This window comes from Medicago sativa, chromosome 8 (assembly GCF_051527215.1).
Source record: "Medicago sativa cultivar Bolivia chromosome 8, Bolivia_mono, whole genome shotgun sequence".
In the NCBI taxonomy this organism is placed as follows: Eukaryota; Viridiplantae; Streptophyta; class Magnoliopsida; order Fabales; family Fabaceae; genus Medicago; species Medicago sativa.
This window is the reverse complement of record NC_140756.1, coordinates 64,932,029-64,947,502: the sequence shown is the minus strand read 5'-3', so window position 1 is coordinate 64,947,502 and position 15,474 is coordinate 64,932,029. Positions and strand designations below refer to the sequence as shown.

The 15,474-nt window shown below is 31.2% G+C and overlaps 1 pseudogene across 1 annotated transcript; it reads left to right on the top strand.

Moving 5' to 3' along the window:
- Window positions 1-9,126: 9,126 nt before the first annotated feature.
- LOC146900527 (RING-H2 finger protein ATL8 pseudogene) lies at window positions 9,127-10,080 on the top strand (annotated as a pseudogene). Its single transcript, XR_015021657.1, has one exon. The product of XR_015021657.1 is annotated as an RING-H2 finger protein ATL8 pseudogene (transcript).
- Window positions 10,081-15,474: the final 5,394 nt, after the last annotated feature.

Genomic DNA, 15,474 nt, shown 5'->3' with positions numbered 1-15,474 from the left:
ATACCAGCATGGTTATTATTGGATGTTATTTAATATTTGCATTTTTAAAAAATAGAGCATGTCTTACGCTAAAATTGACTTTCACCTCTATGATTTTTAATATTTCTCAATTATTTGTATGCTTATGAGAAAGCTAAAAGATTATTTGTCAAAGCTGGCATGATAATAAAATCAATATCTATATGTAATAAATTGAAATTAGTTGGTTGGCTATCGATTAAAGTGGTTGGCATAACTAAAACTTTTATTGAGTCTAATGTAAACATCTATAACTAATTTGTCATGTTATATACTTTTATAATATTTATGTTGGAATTTTTTAAAGATTTTCTTAGTCCAAAATTTTGAGGTTTAAAACCTTAATTTGGGCTATTTGGCTGTTAGGCCAGCAGTGACCATAGCCTAATGTTTAAGCTTTTTTGTTTGATAAAATGCTTAATGATTAAGCTCATACCATATTATGAACAATAATGAAATGCAAAAGAGAATTGATACATTGAACTGAGACAATGAATATCACGTTGCTGATAATGGGTGGGAACTATTGAATCTTTGGTGTTTGATTGAATCTTTGGTGCATGAAGGTTGAGACATTAATTACAAACTAAAATTATAGGTATTATTTGCTGCTGGTTGTCCTTTTTTGTTGACACAATAATTAAATTTGGTCTTTCTCATTGTCATAATTTTGTAGCCAAATGGAGTCATAATTTTTGGTGACACAATAATTAAATTTGGTCTTTCTCATTGGCATAATTTTGTAGCCAAATGGAATGTGTGTCACAGTGTCCACTTGTAAGAGGCAAATGCACGTGTTGACTGATAAGAGATAAAGATAGTGGACCTCGTTAATCATGTATAATAGGGTGCTCTTTCTTACATTTTCCCTTTCACATTTTGATGTATATGATTTGCTGCGGTAGAGCGGTTGAATTAAGGGAGAAAACAACTCAAAAATTGTCGTATAAATAAATGTTCAAATAACACGATTCTTTCACGTTTTGATTAACAAAAGGACATCAGAGATAATTAAGATATATGACGAAGGTTGAGAAGAGAGGTTTTCACAAAAGGAGAGAAAAACTACAATTCACTTTTTTACGCATACTATTAAAACATAAATCATTTTATATTAAACCGACTTATAGTTAGAAGTTTTTTTTTTTTTGTAATATTTTAGTTAAAAGTTAAAATTAATTTTTATCGCCGCAAAATCAAACATTACCCTAGTGTAACACTAACTTATCATATATATATTTTTTTACTTAGTGTGTGTTTGGTTGGGAGTTTGCATCACCAAAAGTACGTTTACATATACTTTCATCATCATTCAAGAGAAACTCTAAAACCAAGCTTCTCCTCTAACGTGGCTATTTGTCACAAAAGTGATAAATCTATCGCTTAAACAAACATATGCTTACTTCAACATTTTTCCTTTCATATTTTGATGAAGCATACGATCCTAACGAGGTTTGATGTGCGGCGAAGGTTTAGAAGAGAGGATTTCACAAAAAGAGAGAAAAACTACAATTCACTTTTTTTACGCGAACTATTAAAAATAAATCATTTTATATTAAACCGACTTATAGTTAAAAGTTTTTTTTTGTTTGAAATATTATAGTTAAAAGTTAAAATTAATTTTTATCACCTCATAATCAAACATTACCCTAGTGTAACACTCATTTATCATATGTTTGAGCCGTACCATTTTGTCACCTACACGATCTTATTGAAGGTTAGTGATCAAAGATTCAAAACGTGGGAATGGATAAGGCAATCATGTTTGGTAGAAGAAAAAAGAGAACTTTTCCACGCTTTTTTCACGAAAATAATTTAGTGAGTTCCACATGTTTCTATTTTTTCCTCCACCCAATGATGAAAAGATCATTTATTTTTTTTGAAGGAAAAAGATCAATTTTTTTATTTACTCCTCTTCATATATATTTTCTTCTCACTTTTTCATGTTCTCAAGTAAAGTGTAAAGGCATATGAACTTTTCACTTCATGCATCATATTTTCGCTAATCTAAACAAGAAACACTAATCAAATTGCACCAAGACATTTTAGTAGCACAATTTTCGAATTTATCGATGATAGTGATAAAGTGAAAGCTTAACTTTAGAGGTTGGACAAATTAGACGAGTTGATGACTTTATCTCTATTTGTTAAATGACAAACTTTTACGAAGTATCTTTTTTTTTAAAAAAAAAAAAACTGTTATGAAGTAGTATAATTTTAGAGGTTAATTCAATATCCTCAATGATAATTATATGATAATTATACTGTAGCACAGTTTACTGGTGTTTTTGGTAAACAAGATTGCTTAAAAGGTTGCTTACATGATCAAATTAGAAATCCTAGGACATGTAGTGTAATATAATTTCCAGAAAACTTTGAATGTCACGGTGTTTATGAACTTTGATATGAAAAAAAGATGAAGATAATCGTCCTTTTCGACAGAAATCAACAAATTGTTTAAAATTTAAAATAAAAGACTTAAAAAGTAGTAAAAGTGAAGCAAATTTAAAAGAAAGTAGTTGCATTGCATTGATGAATAAATAGTTTAGCAAATCATTGTTACATACATTTTGCATTCGTTTCTCTCTAAGCTTGTACGTTGAGTTTTTAGAGCTTTTGATAAATGATTTGTGACCAATGATCTTAAACTATATGTCTTCGACAGTTTTGACCGGCTTCCATATGCCTGGACCTTTACCTCTTAAAAGAATATTTGAATTTCTCTAGTCGAAGCCAAAGAACTTGTCTAAATCTTTTCTTTTAACCGTATCAATTTTCAATTGCACTCGACATATTCTTGAAGATTGCTTCTCTTCGACTCAACAAACTTTCTGTCGAAAACAAATATTCAAAAATACAGGCTAACAACCACCCACAATTTTTTATTTTTTTTAGATGAAATAAGAGGAAGAAGCTTGAAACTATCATTGATTTGTTAGGGAACGGAAGATTAATGGTAGAAGTTATTGATGATTTTTTTTTAGTGATCTATTTGATGATTATTATTATTAGGACAATAAAGGAATAGAGAGAAGACGTGTAACTGTCATCCAACTATGAATTTTTCACCTGCAAAAATCGATTTGCTATCGCTGTTGGCTTCGTTAGAAATCAATTTTGAGCTGTTGGAATTGATTTCGCTTCAAACACCCAAACATGGGAGAATAGAAAACTCAGTCTTTCAAAAGAAAAAAAGAAAACTCAGGTTTGGTCTATTTTAACGCAAATTAAACAGTTTCAATGCGTAACCAAACATATGTTGTGCATGTTTGCATGGACGGCTGCAAATCACGTTTTGTTTAAAATCACGGCAAAAAATCACTTTAACGCATAAGCTTCAATTCTCAGCTTCTTAAAATCACGATAGATTTATGTTGAAAAGTGTAAATACGTGTTTTTGCTTCATCAAATGCCGCTCCAAACAGACACTTAGATGTAGATAATTCGTTGCGCCTAATTAGGTCAGTTGAAATAAGACAAATACTAACTTATATTTTCTTTTACACGATCCCCATTGATAAGTTTTTTTGTTTTGTTTTGAAAGACCCATTGATTAAGTTTGAATAAACATTTTAATTAAACACTTATATATTATATATTCTTGCCCTAGCCGTACCATTTTTTCTCCTATACTCATAATTGAGAGTTAGTGATCAAAGGTTCAAAAGTGAGAATGGATAGAGTAATTATGTCGAATAGAGAAAAAAGAGCCCTTTCCATGCCCTTTTTCACGAAAATAATTTAGTGAGTTCCACATGTTTATTTTTTTCTCCCCATCCAATGATGGAAGATCACATTTTTTATATTCACTAATCTTCATATATATTTTCTTTTCACCTTTTCCTGTTCTCAAGCTAATTGTAAAGGCATATGAACTTTTTCACTCCGTGCTTCATATTTTGGCTTACCCAAACGAGAAACACTTAAATCAAATTGCACCAAGACATTAAGTAGCAAAATATCGAGCTCTCTATTTCTTTTCAGTATTAAATCAATGATAACATGGAATTTTAGTAGGATTAAAATATAGATTAGAAATCTTTATAAGGTATTGTTTACTTTAATTTTGATGAACATGTGATATTTGAATTATTGTGAATTTGTGTATACTTAATGTATCTTATGCTCTATTTTTTTTTTTTGAAGAAGTGTCTTATGCTCTATGTTCGTTGAAAATGTCGTGATGTAAAATGTGATGATTCGTGCATACTTGTGCTAAGCGGCAAAGCTAGCCAAAATTTGTCGAGAGGACAAAATATATAGAAAAAAATAAAAAATATTTTACGGATATTATCTTGACAATTTTCGTTGTTGACGAAGTTATTCGTGTACTTATTATAGAGACGGATAGTGCCAAAATAAGAAAAGAAAATTTATCTATCAAGAGATACTATGTTGTATTTCATGTTTGACTAAATCACGACTATGCTCCTCAAAAACTGAACAATTCCACGGTTACTCACATATATTTCAAAATCGAGTAAGATTTTGAAATGAAATTGGAAATTCTTTTATGATTTTGAAATGAACGTTCGGCTCCATGTACCCCTGCAACGAAGGAAAACTTACGCATTATCAGCACGAATAGCCGAGCACAGCTAAATACAATAGAGCATATCGTTTGACCAATAGAAATAGTTTTTCCTATAAATACCATCTTGTACAATTTAAGACGACATACAATCAACCAAACTTAATCTATTTACACATTTTTATTCCTCTATCCTTTTTCCTTTATCTTTACTTTACATTCATTTCTTAGTTCAATAGCTAAAACCCCTAAAACATCCTGCATAACATTATACTGAAATAGTTAAAAAAAAAAAAAAAAACCATAGCTCAAGGACAAAGTTTATTCCTCCTCGTGATCATTTGAAAAAAAAAAAGAATTAGATTAGGGACTATCAGGAGATACCTTGACTAATTCTCTAGTTCAACAACAACACTTAACCATATTATTAATGTTGTTGTTGTGAATTCGTACTTCAAATTCCACTAATAAATTTAGATGTTTGAAGAAAGTATCAATGACAACCAATAACCAAACAATCTCAAGCAACAACAAATCTAGATCTAATCTAGCAATTAAGTGTAAAGCAAAATAATGATTCAAACAAGAACAACAAGATGATGAGAGTAGAGGAACAACACACGAAGAATTTGATTACCCAAGTCAGCCTAAAAATGACCTACATATTGGGGAGATAACATCTCTCCAATTCACTATCAAAGAGTCATTACAAAGAGATATAAAGAGTTACAAGAAACTAGGTTAAACAAGCTCTCCAAGAGCAAACCTAGAGTTGCAAAAATGACCAATAAATTTAGCTTCGAATATTCTCCAAGAATATCCCCCAAGTTAGTTTCATTTAACCCCATACAATCACCCAATGATTATCCCTTACCCAAAATGTTTCTCAACCCAAAACTCCTTCCAAAAAGCACCAACCCAACACTCCCTCAATGATTATGCAGTCGCACACGTGCGCCTCACGAACAAAAAGGAGCGTCTCACACCCCAAAATCTTCTTGGACAAGATTGTTTGGCTGTCATGTGCGCCTTGCACGTCAGTCTAAGCTCCTCGCGAACCACTCTTTGCCTCGCGCACCAGCTTGCTCCCCGCGTGCCAGACAGAAAACTCAACATTTTTTTTCATCTCTCCAAAATCATCAATTTGAAGACATATACAACAATTGTATTGTAGTTTTTATATAAAAAAAGAAGTTGTATTCAAGCTAATATTCAATAACACATGATTGAGCATAACGTGAGAGATTCCTCTAATTTTATAGGTTATTTTAGCATCTTCTCAATAGACTATCAACACAAACTTTGCCACGTACAAATTGAGTATTTTTTCCTCGATTCTTCACAAGACCATAATTCATTGTCGTGGTCCCAATCACCAAAGCAATGTATGGTCTTGATTCTTCAAATTTGATAGAATGAACATGTCATAATCTTGTACCTACATGACTTTATCTCTTGAAGCTTATATATATAGAATTAAAAAGCATTGATTTATTCAAAATTAGTTGTATATAAAATAAAAGAAATAAATTCTTATCATGGACTAGGACCTGCCTTCAAATAGCTCTAGAAAGATTTTTTCTTTTCTCAAAAAAGAAGATTTTGAATTGAATGGAAGATCTAATTTAGTAAGATAAAAGAAAAAATTGTATTGAGATGTGACATCTTGTGGCTAAAGCTAGAGACTATTTCCAGAAGCACTACCTTTCAATTAAAGAATAAATAATAACGCTTTAAAGCTAAAGAGACTTGACAGTAACCAAAACCATGTCTTAATTTTAATGTAAAAAAGAATTCAAAATAAAACTCTATTTCGTGTTGTAGTTTAATTATTATCAACATCAAATTTGTTCTTGGTAGTACTAAAATTTCAATGAATTGATATGGACAATACTATGACCTTGACCTAAAAATAAATATACGAGAATGAATGAACATGAAATATGCAATAACATGTGCATTTGGTGGTTTTGGGCTGGCTTATTTTATTTTGTATAAGGTAAAAAATTGATTTACAAAGATTTTAAAATTGATTCACAAGCTTGGTGGTGGTATAAAATGAAGACAAATTTTTTTGACTTTGAATTAATTTGATTATTTGGTTTCTTCAAAGTGGATTTGAGGTTTTTTTTTTTTTTTTTTTTTGTGTGTTTTGATATTTTCTTTCTTGTTCTTATGATGGTTCGATTTTTTTAATTTTGGGTTGGTTTTGTGTTTGCTTGGTTCTTGTAATCTTAAGTTTTGTTTGTGACTTTTGTACTTGTGTTTTCTTTTGTCACGCTGTGTTTTGAGAGGTTTTGTTCATATAATTTGTTTTTTTTGACTAAAAAAAGCAGAAAAGTTACAAAATAATAATATTTTTGAAGAAGCAAAATTAATACTAAATATACACAAAAGCATACAACATGATAAACATTCACTAAATAATCAATTCACGTGGCATGTCACTTGATTTTGTCTACTTGCCTTAAAATAAGAAAGTGGTATTGCTGTTCTTGGTTATATTTGATCAAAAAGGCTAGTGTAGGTGGGACTGAGATCCTCTCAAGCGAAACAAAATTTTGAGGAAATAAAAATTTTGAGAAAATAAATTTTGAGGAAATAAATAAGGAAATAATATGAGAATAAAATAAATTTTGAGGAAATAAATAAGGAAATAATATGAGAATCTTTTTTTTTTGTGGTGGCTGGTTTTTTTTTTTGTGGTGGCTGGGATTCGAACCCCAGACCTTGCATATATTATGCATTGTCCATACCAACTGAGCTAAGCTCACGAGGACAAAATAATATGAGAATCTAAACCATTGAAATATATAGGGACGATAACATTGAGAAAATATAAGAGAAAAATATTGGGAGGATTCGTGAGTTTGAAAAATTGTAAATGAAATCTATGCTGGTAAGATACCGCAACAAATCAAGATAACTTTTAATGATCAACTTTTTTTATACAATTTTTCTAATGTTAATCCTATAATTTTTAGGGAAAGAGACTCTAGTAATCAGATTGAGATTCAATGACTTTGGTGGCAGAAAATTCACCACGATTTTGGTGCAATATTTTAGTTTTTAAAAGAAAATGATGAGTAGTTTAATGTTGTTCATTTCATTTAAATTATTTTCTTATAAAAAATGGAAGGGAAAAAAAATGTAGTCATTCTCCTAAGTCCTAACCCGTGTTTGGATTCTCTACAACTTTAGTTATAAGGACAGTTAGATTTAGAAAGATAAATGATCTCTATCTAAATCTAAATCTAAATCTAAATTTACCGATGTATACAAATTTGGTTATTAGGACCATTTCTAATAGTGTTGATGGTTGCGTAATGCAGCGTCATCGTGCAGTGGCTGCATAGGAGGAACAACAATTTTGTGCTGCAACTTGTTGTTTGCGGCGCCTAGTTATTTTGTTTTTTTTTTGTAGATCCCTTTTTGTATGAAATAAAAAATACTAGTAGTTGAAAACATATGTATATTTTTTTGAGAAATGATATTTTGACAACCACTTTTTGACAACTTTTGGACAACTTTCTCTCTCATACTCACATGATATTGTTATCCTCTCTCTTCCTTTTTCTCTCTCCATTGTTTTTGACCAATAAGAAGTGAGAAAAACAAGGTTGTCAACAAAGTTGTCATCAAATGGATGTCAAAATATCATTACACTCTATTTTTTTATTCCTTCTTAGTGGAAAAAAATACTTCAGCTAAAAAATTGCAATCAATTAAAATATAGTTAAAATTTTCTCGTACACATTAATGTTTCGATTAAGGAGATAACTATGTATTTGAGAATTCAAGGCCCATGATTTGACTTATTTCACTAAATACAAAAATCTATAGACTGTATCTTATAGTATTTGGTTTTCAATAGATCTTTTTTATTAATAGACGAAATGATAATTATCATTTAAAAATTCATACATACAACGAAGAGATCTTGATCTCAAACTTGAATAACTACATAAAATGTTAAATTATAATAATCTCAACTTTGTTAGTTAATTAAGTTTTATAGACGATAAATATCTATTTGTCTTAAAAAAAATGTAAAATACATTAAAATTACAAAATCAAGATACATACATTAATTTCTCTATCAAAGATTGATTTAGAATTTGAGATTTTATTTTAAACTAGTAAGCATATACAATCAAGATACATTAATTTCTCTATCAAAGATTGATTTAGAATTTGAGATTTTATTTTAAACTAGTAAGCATATACTTAGTTTATTTTAGGACAGTGTTTTTTTATGCATTGGTTTCGTTTACAAAAGATAATTATATTCAAAGTAATTTGATATCAACCGCAATTTGAAATTTAGTTCTCACGCTTTAGAACTATTAATTTAAGACACCAATAAAAAGACTCTAACTTAAGCGTCACATATCAAAGACAAAAATGTATATCTCACAGTTTTACCATCTATTACGATCCTACTTAATTCAAAGAATTCATTTATGCTCTAATTGCGCAGAAAGAATATCCAATTCTCATCAAAGAAAAAGACAAAAATGTGTCCCTTTACCCTTGCATTCCTCTTTAAGTAGCCAAGCCCCCACCACCATTTCACACCAAACACAAAATTATAATGTTATAGCAAAACCCTCTCTTCTTCATCAATAGAATTCACATCTCTTTATCTCTTATCAATTTAAGTCAAGTCTTATCCTAAAACGCACCAATACCCAACTCAAACAAACCTTCCTCTACTTCTCAACTATAAGTACCTACCTCAATTATTCAACTTCCCAAAACAAAACACAACACAACATAACATAACATAACCTCTCTTGTTTCTACCTTTCTTTTTTCTCTCTCAATTATTAAAAACAAACATTTTCATAATAACATGACTAGAATATTACAATCCACTTCCTCCGCCGCACCACCACCGGACTCCGCCGCCTCATTAGAATCCGACTTCGTCGTCATCCTCGCCGCTCTCCTCTGCGCTCTAATCTCCGTCGTGGGTCTCACCGCAATCGCCCGTTGTGCCTGGCTCCGCCGCACCCCCGTCGCCGGAGCATCACTGGCGACGGCGGTGGCCAACAAAGGTCTCAAAAAGAAGGTTCTCAATTCACTTCCGAAATTCACCTACCTCGACGACACTCCCGGAAAATGGGTCGTCTCGTCGGAGTGCGCCATTTGTATCTCGGAGTTCACCGCCGGTGAAGAGGTCCGGGTACTTCCTCAGTGTGGTCATGGCTTCCACGTGGCATGTGTTGACACGTGGCTTGGGTCTCACTCTTCCTGCCCTTCTTGCCGTGCTCCGTTTGCCGTTGCTAGGTGTCAGAAATGTGGGCTTTATCAACCGACGGCTGCCGGAGAAGTTGCCGGTGAAACGGAGCAGAAATCTGCCGGCGGCGAGAATGTAGAAGTTGTTGTTGTTAATGCTAATTGCAATGGTAACAGTGTTGATAGGCATAGTCATAATGTTTATAATGGCTTCTTGCCTTAAAATTTGTTATGCAATATTTTGTATGAGTTTGTATATGTGTATGTAATGTACTATATAGTTTTATTTAGATCTTTGTTTTTTATTTCTCTCTTCCAATTTTATCTTAAGAGATTATAATTTTGGACAATTTTTTAACTTACAAGTGTTTTGTTTGGAACTCGAGTGAAGATTTTGTGATGTTCAAATTAACAATATTAATTAATAGCTAGACATTTTAGACAATTTTTCATAATTTCTCATGCGTTAGTTACCGTCTTTCTTTTTTGATAGAGACCGAATTTATGAAAGATGGGTAAGAATGGTGGAAAAATATCCTCTCAATATATGATTTTCATAATTTAAATTTTCCCATTTAAATCTAAATGCATTAGTTTCCCATTACCAACAATGTGTAGATAATATAATGATATCAAAGTGTTTTTTTCGTTGGGGAAAGTTATTCTTTTACTAATTATTGGTAGTATAATAATACTCCTTCAGTCCCACAAATTTTCTATAGTTGGTCATTTCATATAGTTCAATTAAGGAAAAATCATAAAATAAAGAGTAAATTATATCCCCTCCCTTGAGAGATGCTACTTTTACACTCCCCTCCTACTTTGAAACACACATTATCCTCCCTCAAAAAATGATTTTTGATACATTTTGACCCATTTTTTTATGTTTCCGTTAACTAATTGTTAACCACCGTTAAATAAATTTAATATTTCTAAAATAGCCTTTATCTAGAACTCCTCAGTCATTGCTTTTTCTCATTGTTCTCCTTTCACCATGGTTGAGATTGATTTGTCAGTATCTTTTTCTTATTTGCTATTTATAATTGCTTTTGGTGGCTTGCATTCTAAATTTCTAATTGTTGAATTACTAGATTGATTGTTTTGCTTACAATTTCATATGCTTTCACGTTAAGAAAAAAAAAAACAGTGATTCAAATTGATGCATTTTAAGGAGTGTATATTGCTTAAGATGATTCAGAACATTTTTATGTCTTAATCACCGTTATTGCATTCTCACTTTCTTCAATTCTAACAAGTTATAGCACCTCACTTCCCTTATATTGCAACTCTCTCTGTCCCTTGATTTGCTCTTAACTTTTTCATGTAACTTTACAAATGCACATACCTTATAAATGTAACACATATGATCAAGTAATGGACGCAAAACCAACATGAATATGAAATTTGATATCGCCAGATCGCAGAGTAAGAAATGGTAGGGAATAAGGGTTGTGGCTTGCAATAGGTAGAAGAAGGTAACGAAATGAAACGTAAAATATTAAATGAATAGAAAGGATATTATTGTCAATTTAAACTTATTTGGTAATATTTTAATTTAAAACTAAATCTTCTTTAACATTGTCAAGTTAAATGGACTAAGTTGTATATTTAATCTTAAAAGGGGAGGGGAGTGTAAAAAGAGCATCTCTCAAGGGAGGGGGATGTAATTTACTCTAAAGAAAAAAGAATAACTAATTTACCAGTTTAATTAAGGAGAAATCATAAAGAATAACTGATTTACCAACTTAGCGTCGTTAAATGTTTGTTAATTTTTTTGAAAGTAATTGATCGTATCATAAGGTGACTGTCGATGCAGTGCTTCTAGGTGGTTTTGAGCAGTTCATTTTGATTTGAATGGTGGGTTGTGTGTAGCTGCAGACACTTCGACGCTCAAGTCAGTATTGAGTATTATAATATGGGGGACTGACGAGAGTCCCCTTTTTATAGTGAGGAGGTGTAGGAGCTGTTGTAAGACACACGTGGAGATCGGCAGTTACGAATTCGTGAGAATCATAACCGCCGAATGAGACTCCCGAAAACGTGGGAAGAGACGTTACCATTATTCAAGTTTGAATGAGTCTTCTGACACGCTGCGAGCGCCCCCTCACGTAGAGGGGGTGTGATGCATGTAAGTGGCCTAAACGCGAGATTTAAGTCTTTTTGGATTGGGCCTATGAATATGGGCCTTAGAGTGTTTTGCTCGGTCCAGAACACGAATTATTTGTTAATTTTTATTATTATAAACGTAAAGTTGAAAATAATAAATTGTATAGTTAAGAAAAAAGTAATTGATGTTTCATTGAAAAATGACAATTATTTTCAAGCATTTTTTTTAAATGTAACAATTATATTATGGAACAAATGAAGTAAGTTACTTAATAGCGCTATATAAGATGATACAAACTTCTTTTAATTTCATATGTGATTCGTGATTGAAATGACATATTTCTTTTAAATTAGTCACATGTCTCAAATTTGAATTTTGAAAATGTAACAATATTAAAATCTTTTGACAGACAATTTTATCTTCCATGATCCTGTATGACCCAAATGATCGGTCTTCACAATAACACTTGAGATATTAGTTTATTAATAATGTAGTTATGACAACATTGAATTGTGATGAAATTCTTCTTATGAAAAATAATAAAAGTTCAAATAAATTTCAAAAGGAAAGATTTTTTTTTTTTAGCCAAGATGTGTGTTTTTTTTGTTGAGTTTATCATCAAAACTCAAATACACTAAACATATCAAAAGTCCTTACCATCTTTTACCATGTAAGTTGTGCACTGAATTCGAGCCCGCATGTGTGTTAAATGACAATATAAAAGTTGCATATTGCCTTTGGGAAAAAAGTTATGTAGGGAGAGATATACGTCTTTAGTTAACTTGGGTAATTAGTCTCTCATCTTGTAAGATGAGAAGATATTTTACTTTTTTTCTGTTTTGTTACAAAGATATTTTGAATTTATAAACAAAAAAGAAAGATATTTTGTTGGGTAATTAGTCTTTCATCTTGTAAGATGAGAAGATATTTTGCTTTTTTTTTTGTTACAAAGATATTTTGAATTTATAAACAAAAAAGGAAGATATTTTGCAAGACAAATAGTTTTCATGAAAAGCAAAAAAAATAATGCTTTAACCTTTAAATCTGTTCTTTCTTAATGAATGAAGTATTGTATATTATGTTGTAGTACAAGAGATATCATGCTTCTAAACAATTGAAAAAGAGATATTATGTTACATAGTGGTAGACATTAAAGCAATCAACGTCTAATTAAGTTAATGATCAACCAAGTTGGATAATAGGACAAACAAGATGGAAACCATGGCATGCATGTTAGCCAACAAGCTTAATAAGTACTCCCTCCGTTTCAAAATACATGTCCAAGTCAACCACTTCACACATGCCAATGCACAATTTTGACCGTTAATATCTTTAATTATCTAAAGTAAAAAATTATAAAAATTTAATATTTTGAAAATATTTGTCGAGACAAATCAAACAACATCATGCTAATATTTGTATTTATACATTAGTTAAAAAGTATGGTCAAAGTAAGTCAAGTGAATAGTGCACATTGCAAAAATTGGACATGTATTTTGAAACGGAGGGAGTAATAACTATCACACACTTTGCATTTATTTATACATGTAATTGCAACTTTTTTTTCTTCATATTTCTCACATTTTTTAGAAGGAAAATAAAGTTGTTTTCAAATTTCCGTTGTGTATCTACTCGTTTTTTTTGTTCTTTTTGTTTTATGTTTTTTTATTGGCTATCAATTATTGAGGAAAATAGTTGCACATGGATCCCAATAATGAATATTGATGAAGTGTCAAAAATATAAGTGAAAGAGAGGGTGTTTGTAACATTTCTACCAAAAGAATCACAACAAAGTACTCATATTTGTACAAAATTAGTCATTGAATTGAATGAGAATAACATTTAATCATTCAAGTCAAATGGAATCACAAGAAAGAATAAGGTGCATTTATTAGTGCTCATTGTTAAACCACCACAATTAGTTTTTATCAAACAACCTTATGCAACAAGCTAAATTTCCACTCCTTGTGATGTGAATCCTCTCTTTACATCTTCATTAGCAAAAGGAAATACCCAAAAGAAGGAGCCAAAACAAAATGAAATAAAGGTTAAAGGTAAGATAAGACAAATGAGAGACATAAAGGTAGTGCAAATGTTTATTTTATTGTGTCTTAAAAATAAAGGTAGAGATGCTATTTGGCTACATGGTCCCTTTATCCTAATTCCCATTCCCACATACTTTAGATCTTTATCAATGGAAGGACTATATAAGAGTTCCCACACCGTTGATGCTTATAATTAAATACAATTGATGGCATCTTCTACTCTTAGCCTTTGTTTTAAGTAGGATAATGTTGTGTGGTCCCACCCACCATTTATCTTACTAGGTTATCTTTTATTCTTCTCTCATGCTAGCTTTTAGTGTTAATAACACAACTCACTAACAAAGTTGAAAGTTGAGACTCGAAAAAGCAATAACCGATATTTTCATTAGATCCTTTGGATACATTATTAGAAAGCACCATGATTACCAAATATGACATGCGCATCTATTTCTTCTCCCACCTTCATTTTGGTGCAATTTTTTTAACAATATTTTGGTGCATTGTTTGTTTTCACTTTTCAACCAACTTGGTTTATTTTCACTTTTCAACTAACTTGAGACTTGAGTTGGGGGGACTCATTAATAAATTGCTACTTTGCCTACTTTTTCCCAACTTATCCTATGCTCTTTTCAAGTCCTTGACTAACCAAAACATGACAAATCCGCAGGCAACTTGTTCACTCGCACGATACTTACGTTTTTCATGTGTGTGATTCCATAAGTAAAGGGGAGTCAAATTTTAGACTACTATCTTACATAGTCCTTATCCTTTAGAAGCATCCAAACTTGACTAATACGATATTGATATCATCACTTGTGTGATTAACCTGTGCATGCTAAATTCCACCATTTTGCTACACATTCACACCTGTCCTTAATTAAAGAATTTGCCAATAGATTTAACACTATTTCCATGAATTGATGAAATTCAGAAAATTACTGGATTTTATTGTTTATTTAACTCGATTCATATCTAAAGTGATGGACCAACATAAATTTAACTATTTTGTTTGTAACTATTTCATTGGTGTGACATATCTATCGGTTTTGTTGATAAAAAATCTTCGTCCGAAAACCACTTTAGTGGAGTTTTCTCTCCCAACCACGGTTTTCCATCCGGAAGATTCGAATTTGAGACCTTGTTTAAGGTATGTAAATCCTATCCCAAGAGCAACATGGAATTTCATTGTAACTTTTCTTCTCCTCCAATTCCAACTGGAATCTCATTGTTACAACAAAAAAGGAAAGACCTCAGGGTCAAATATGCTTTGATCTTTTTATTCTATAATAGTAATAATAATAATTGAAGGGCTATAAGTAAAGATACCTTCCCTAAAAAAAAGAGTGAAGATACCTAAGCCTAGTTATTCCTACAGAAAAAACTAATCATCCACTGTGACTGTCATTTTGTCCACGTAGTTAAAACACTTTGACTTTAAGTACACTTTTCCATCAATTTCAACACTAAAAAATTGCCACATGTATGTACCCACATCATAACCTGTCAATTTTGTACACACCACAACCACCAAG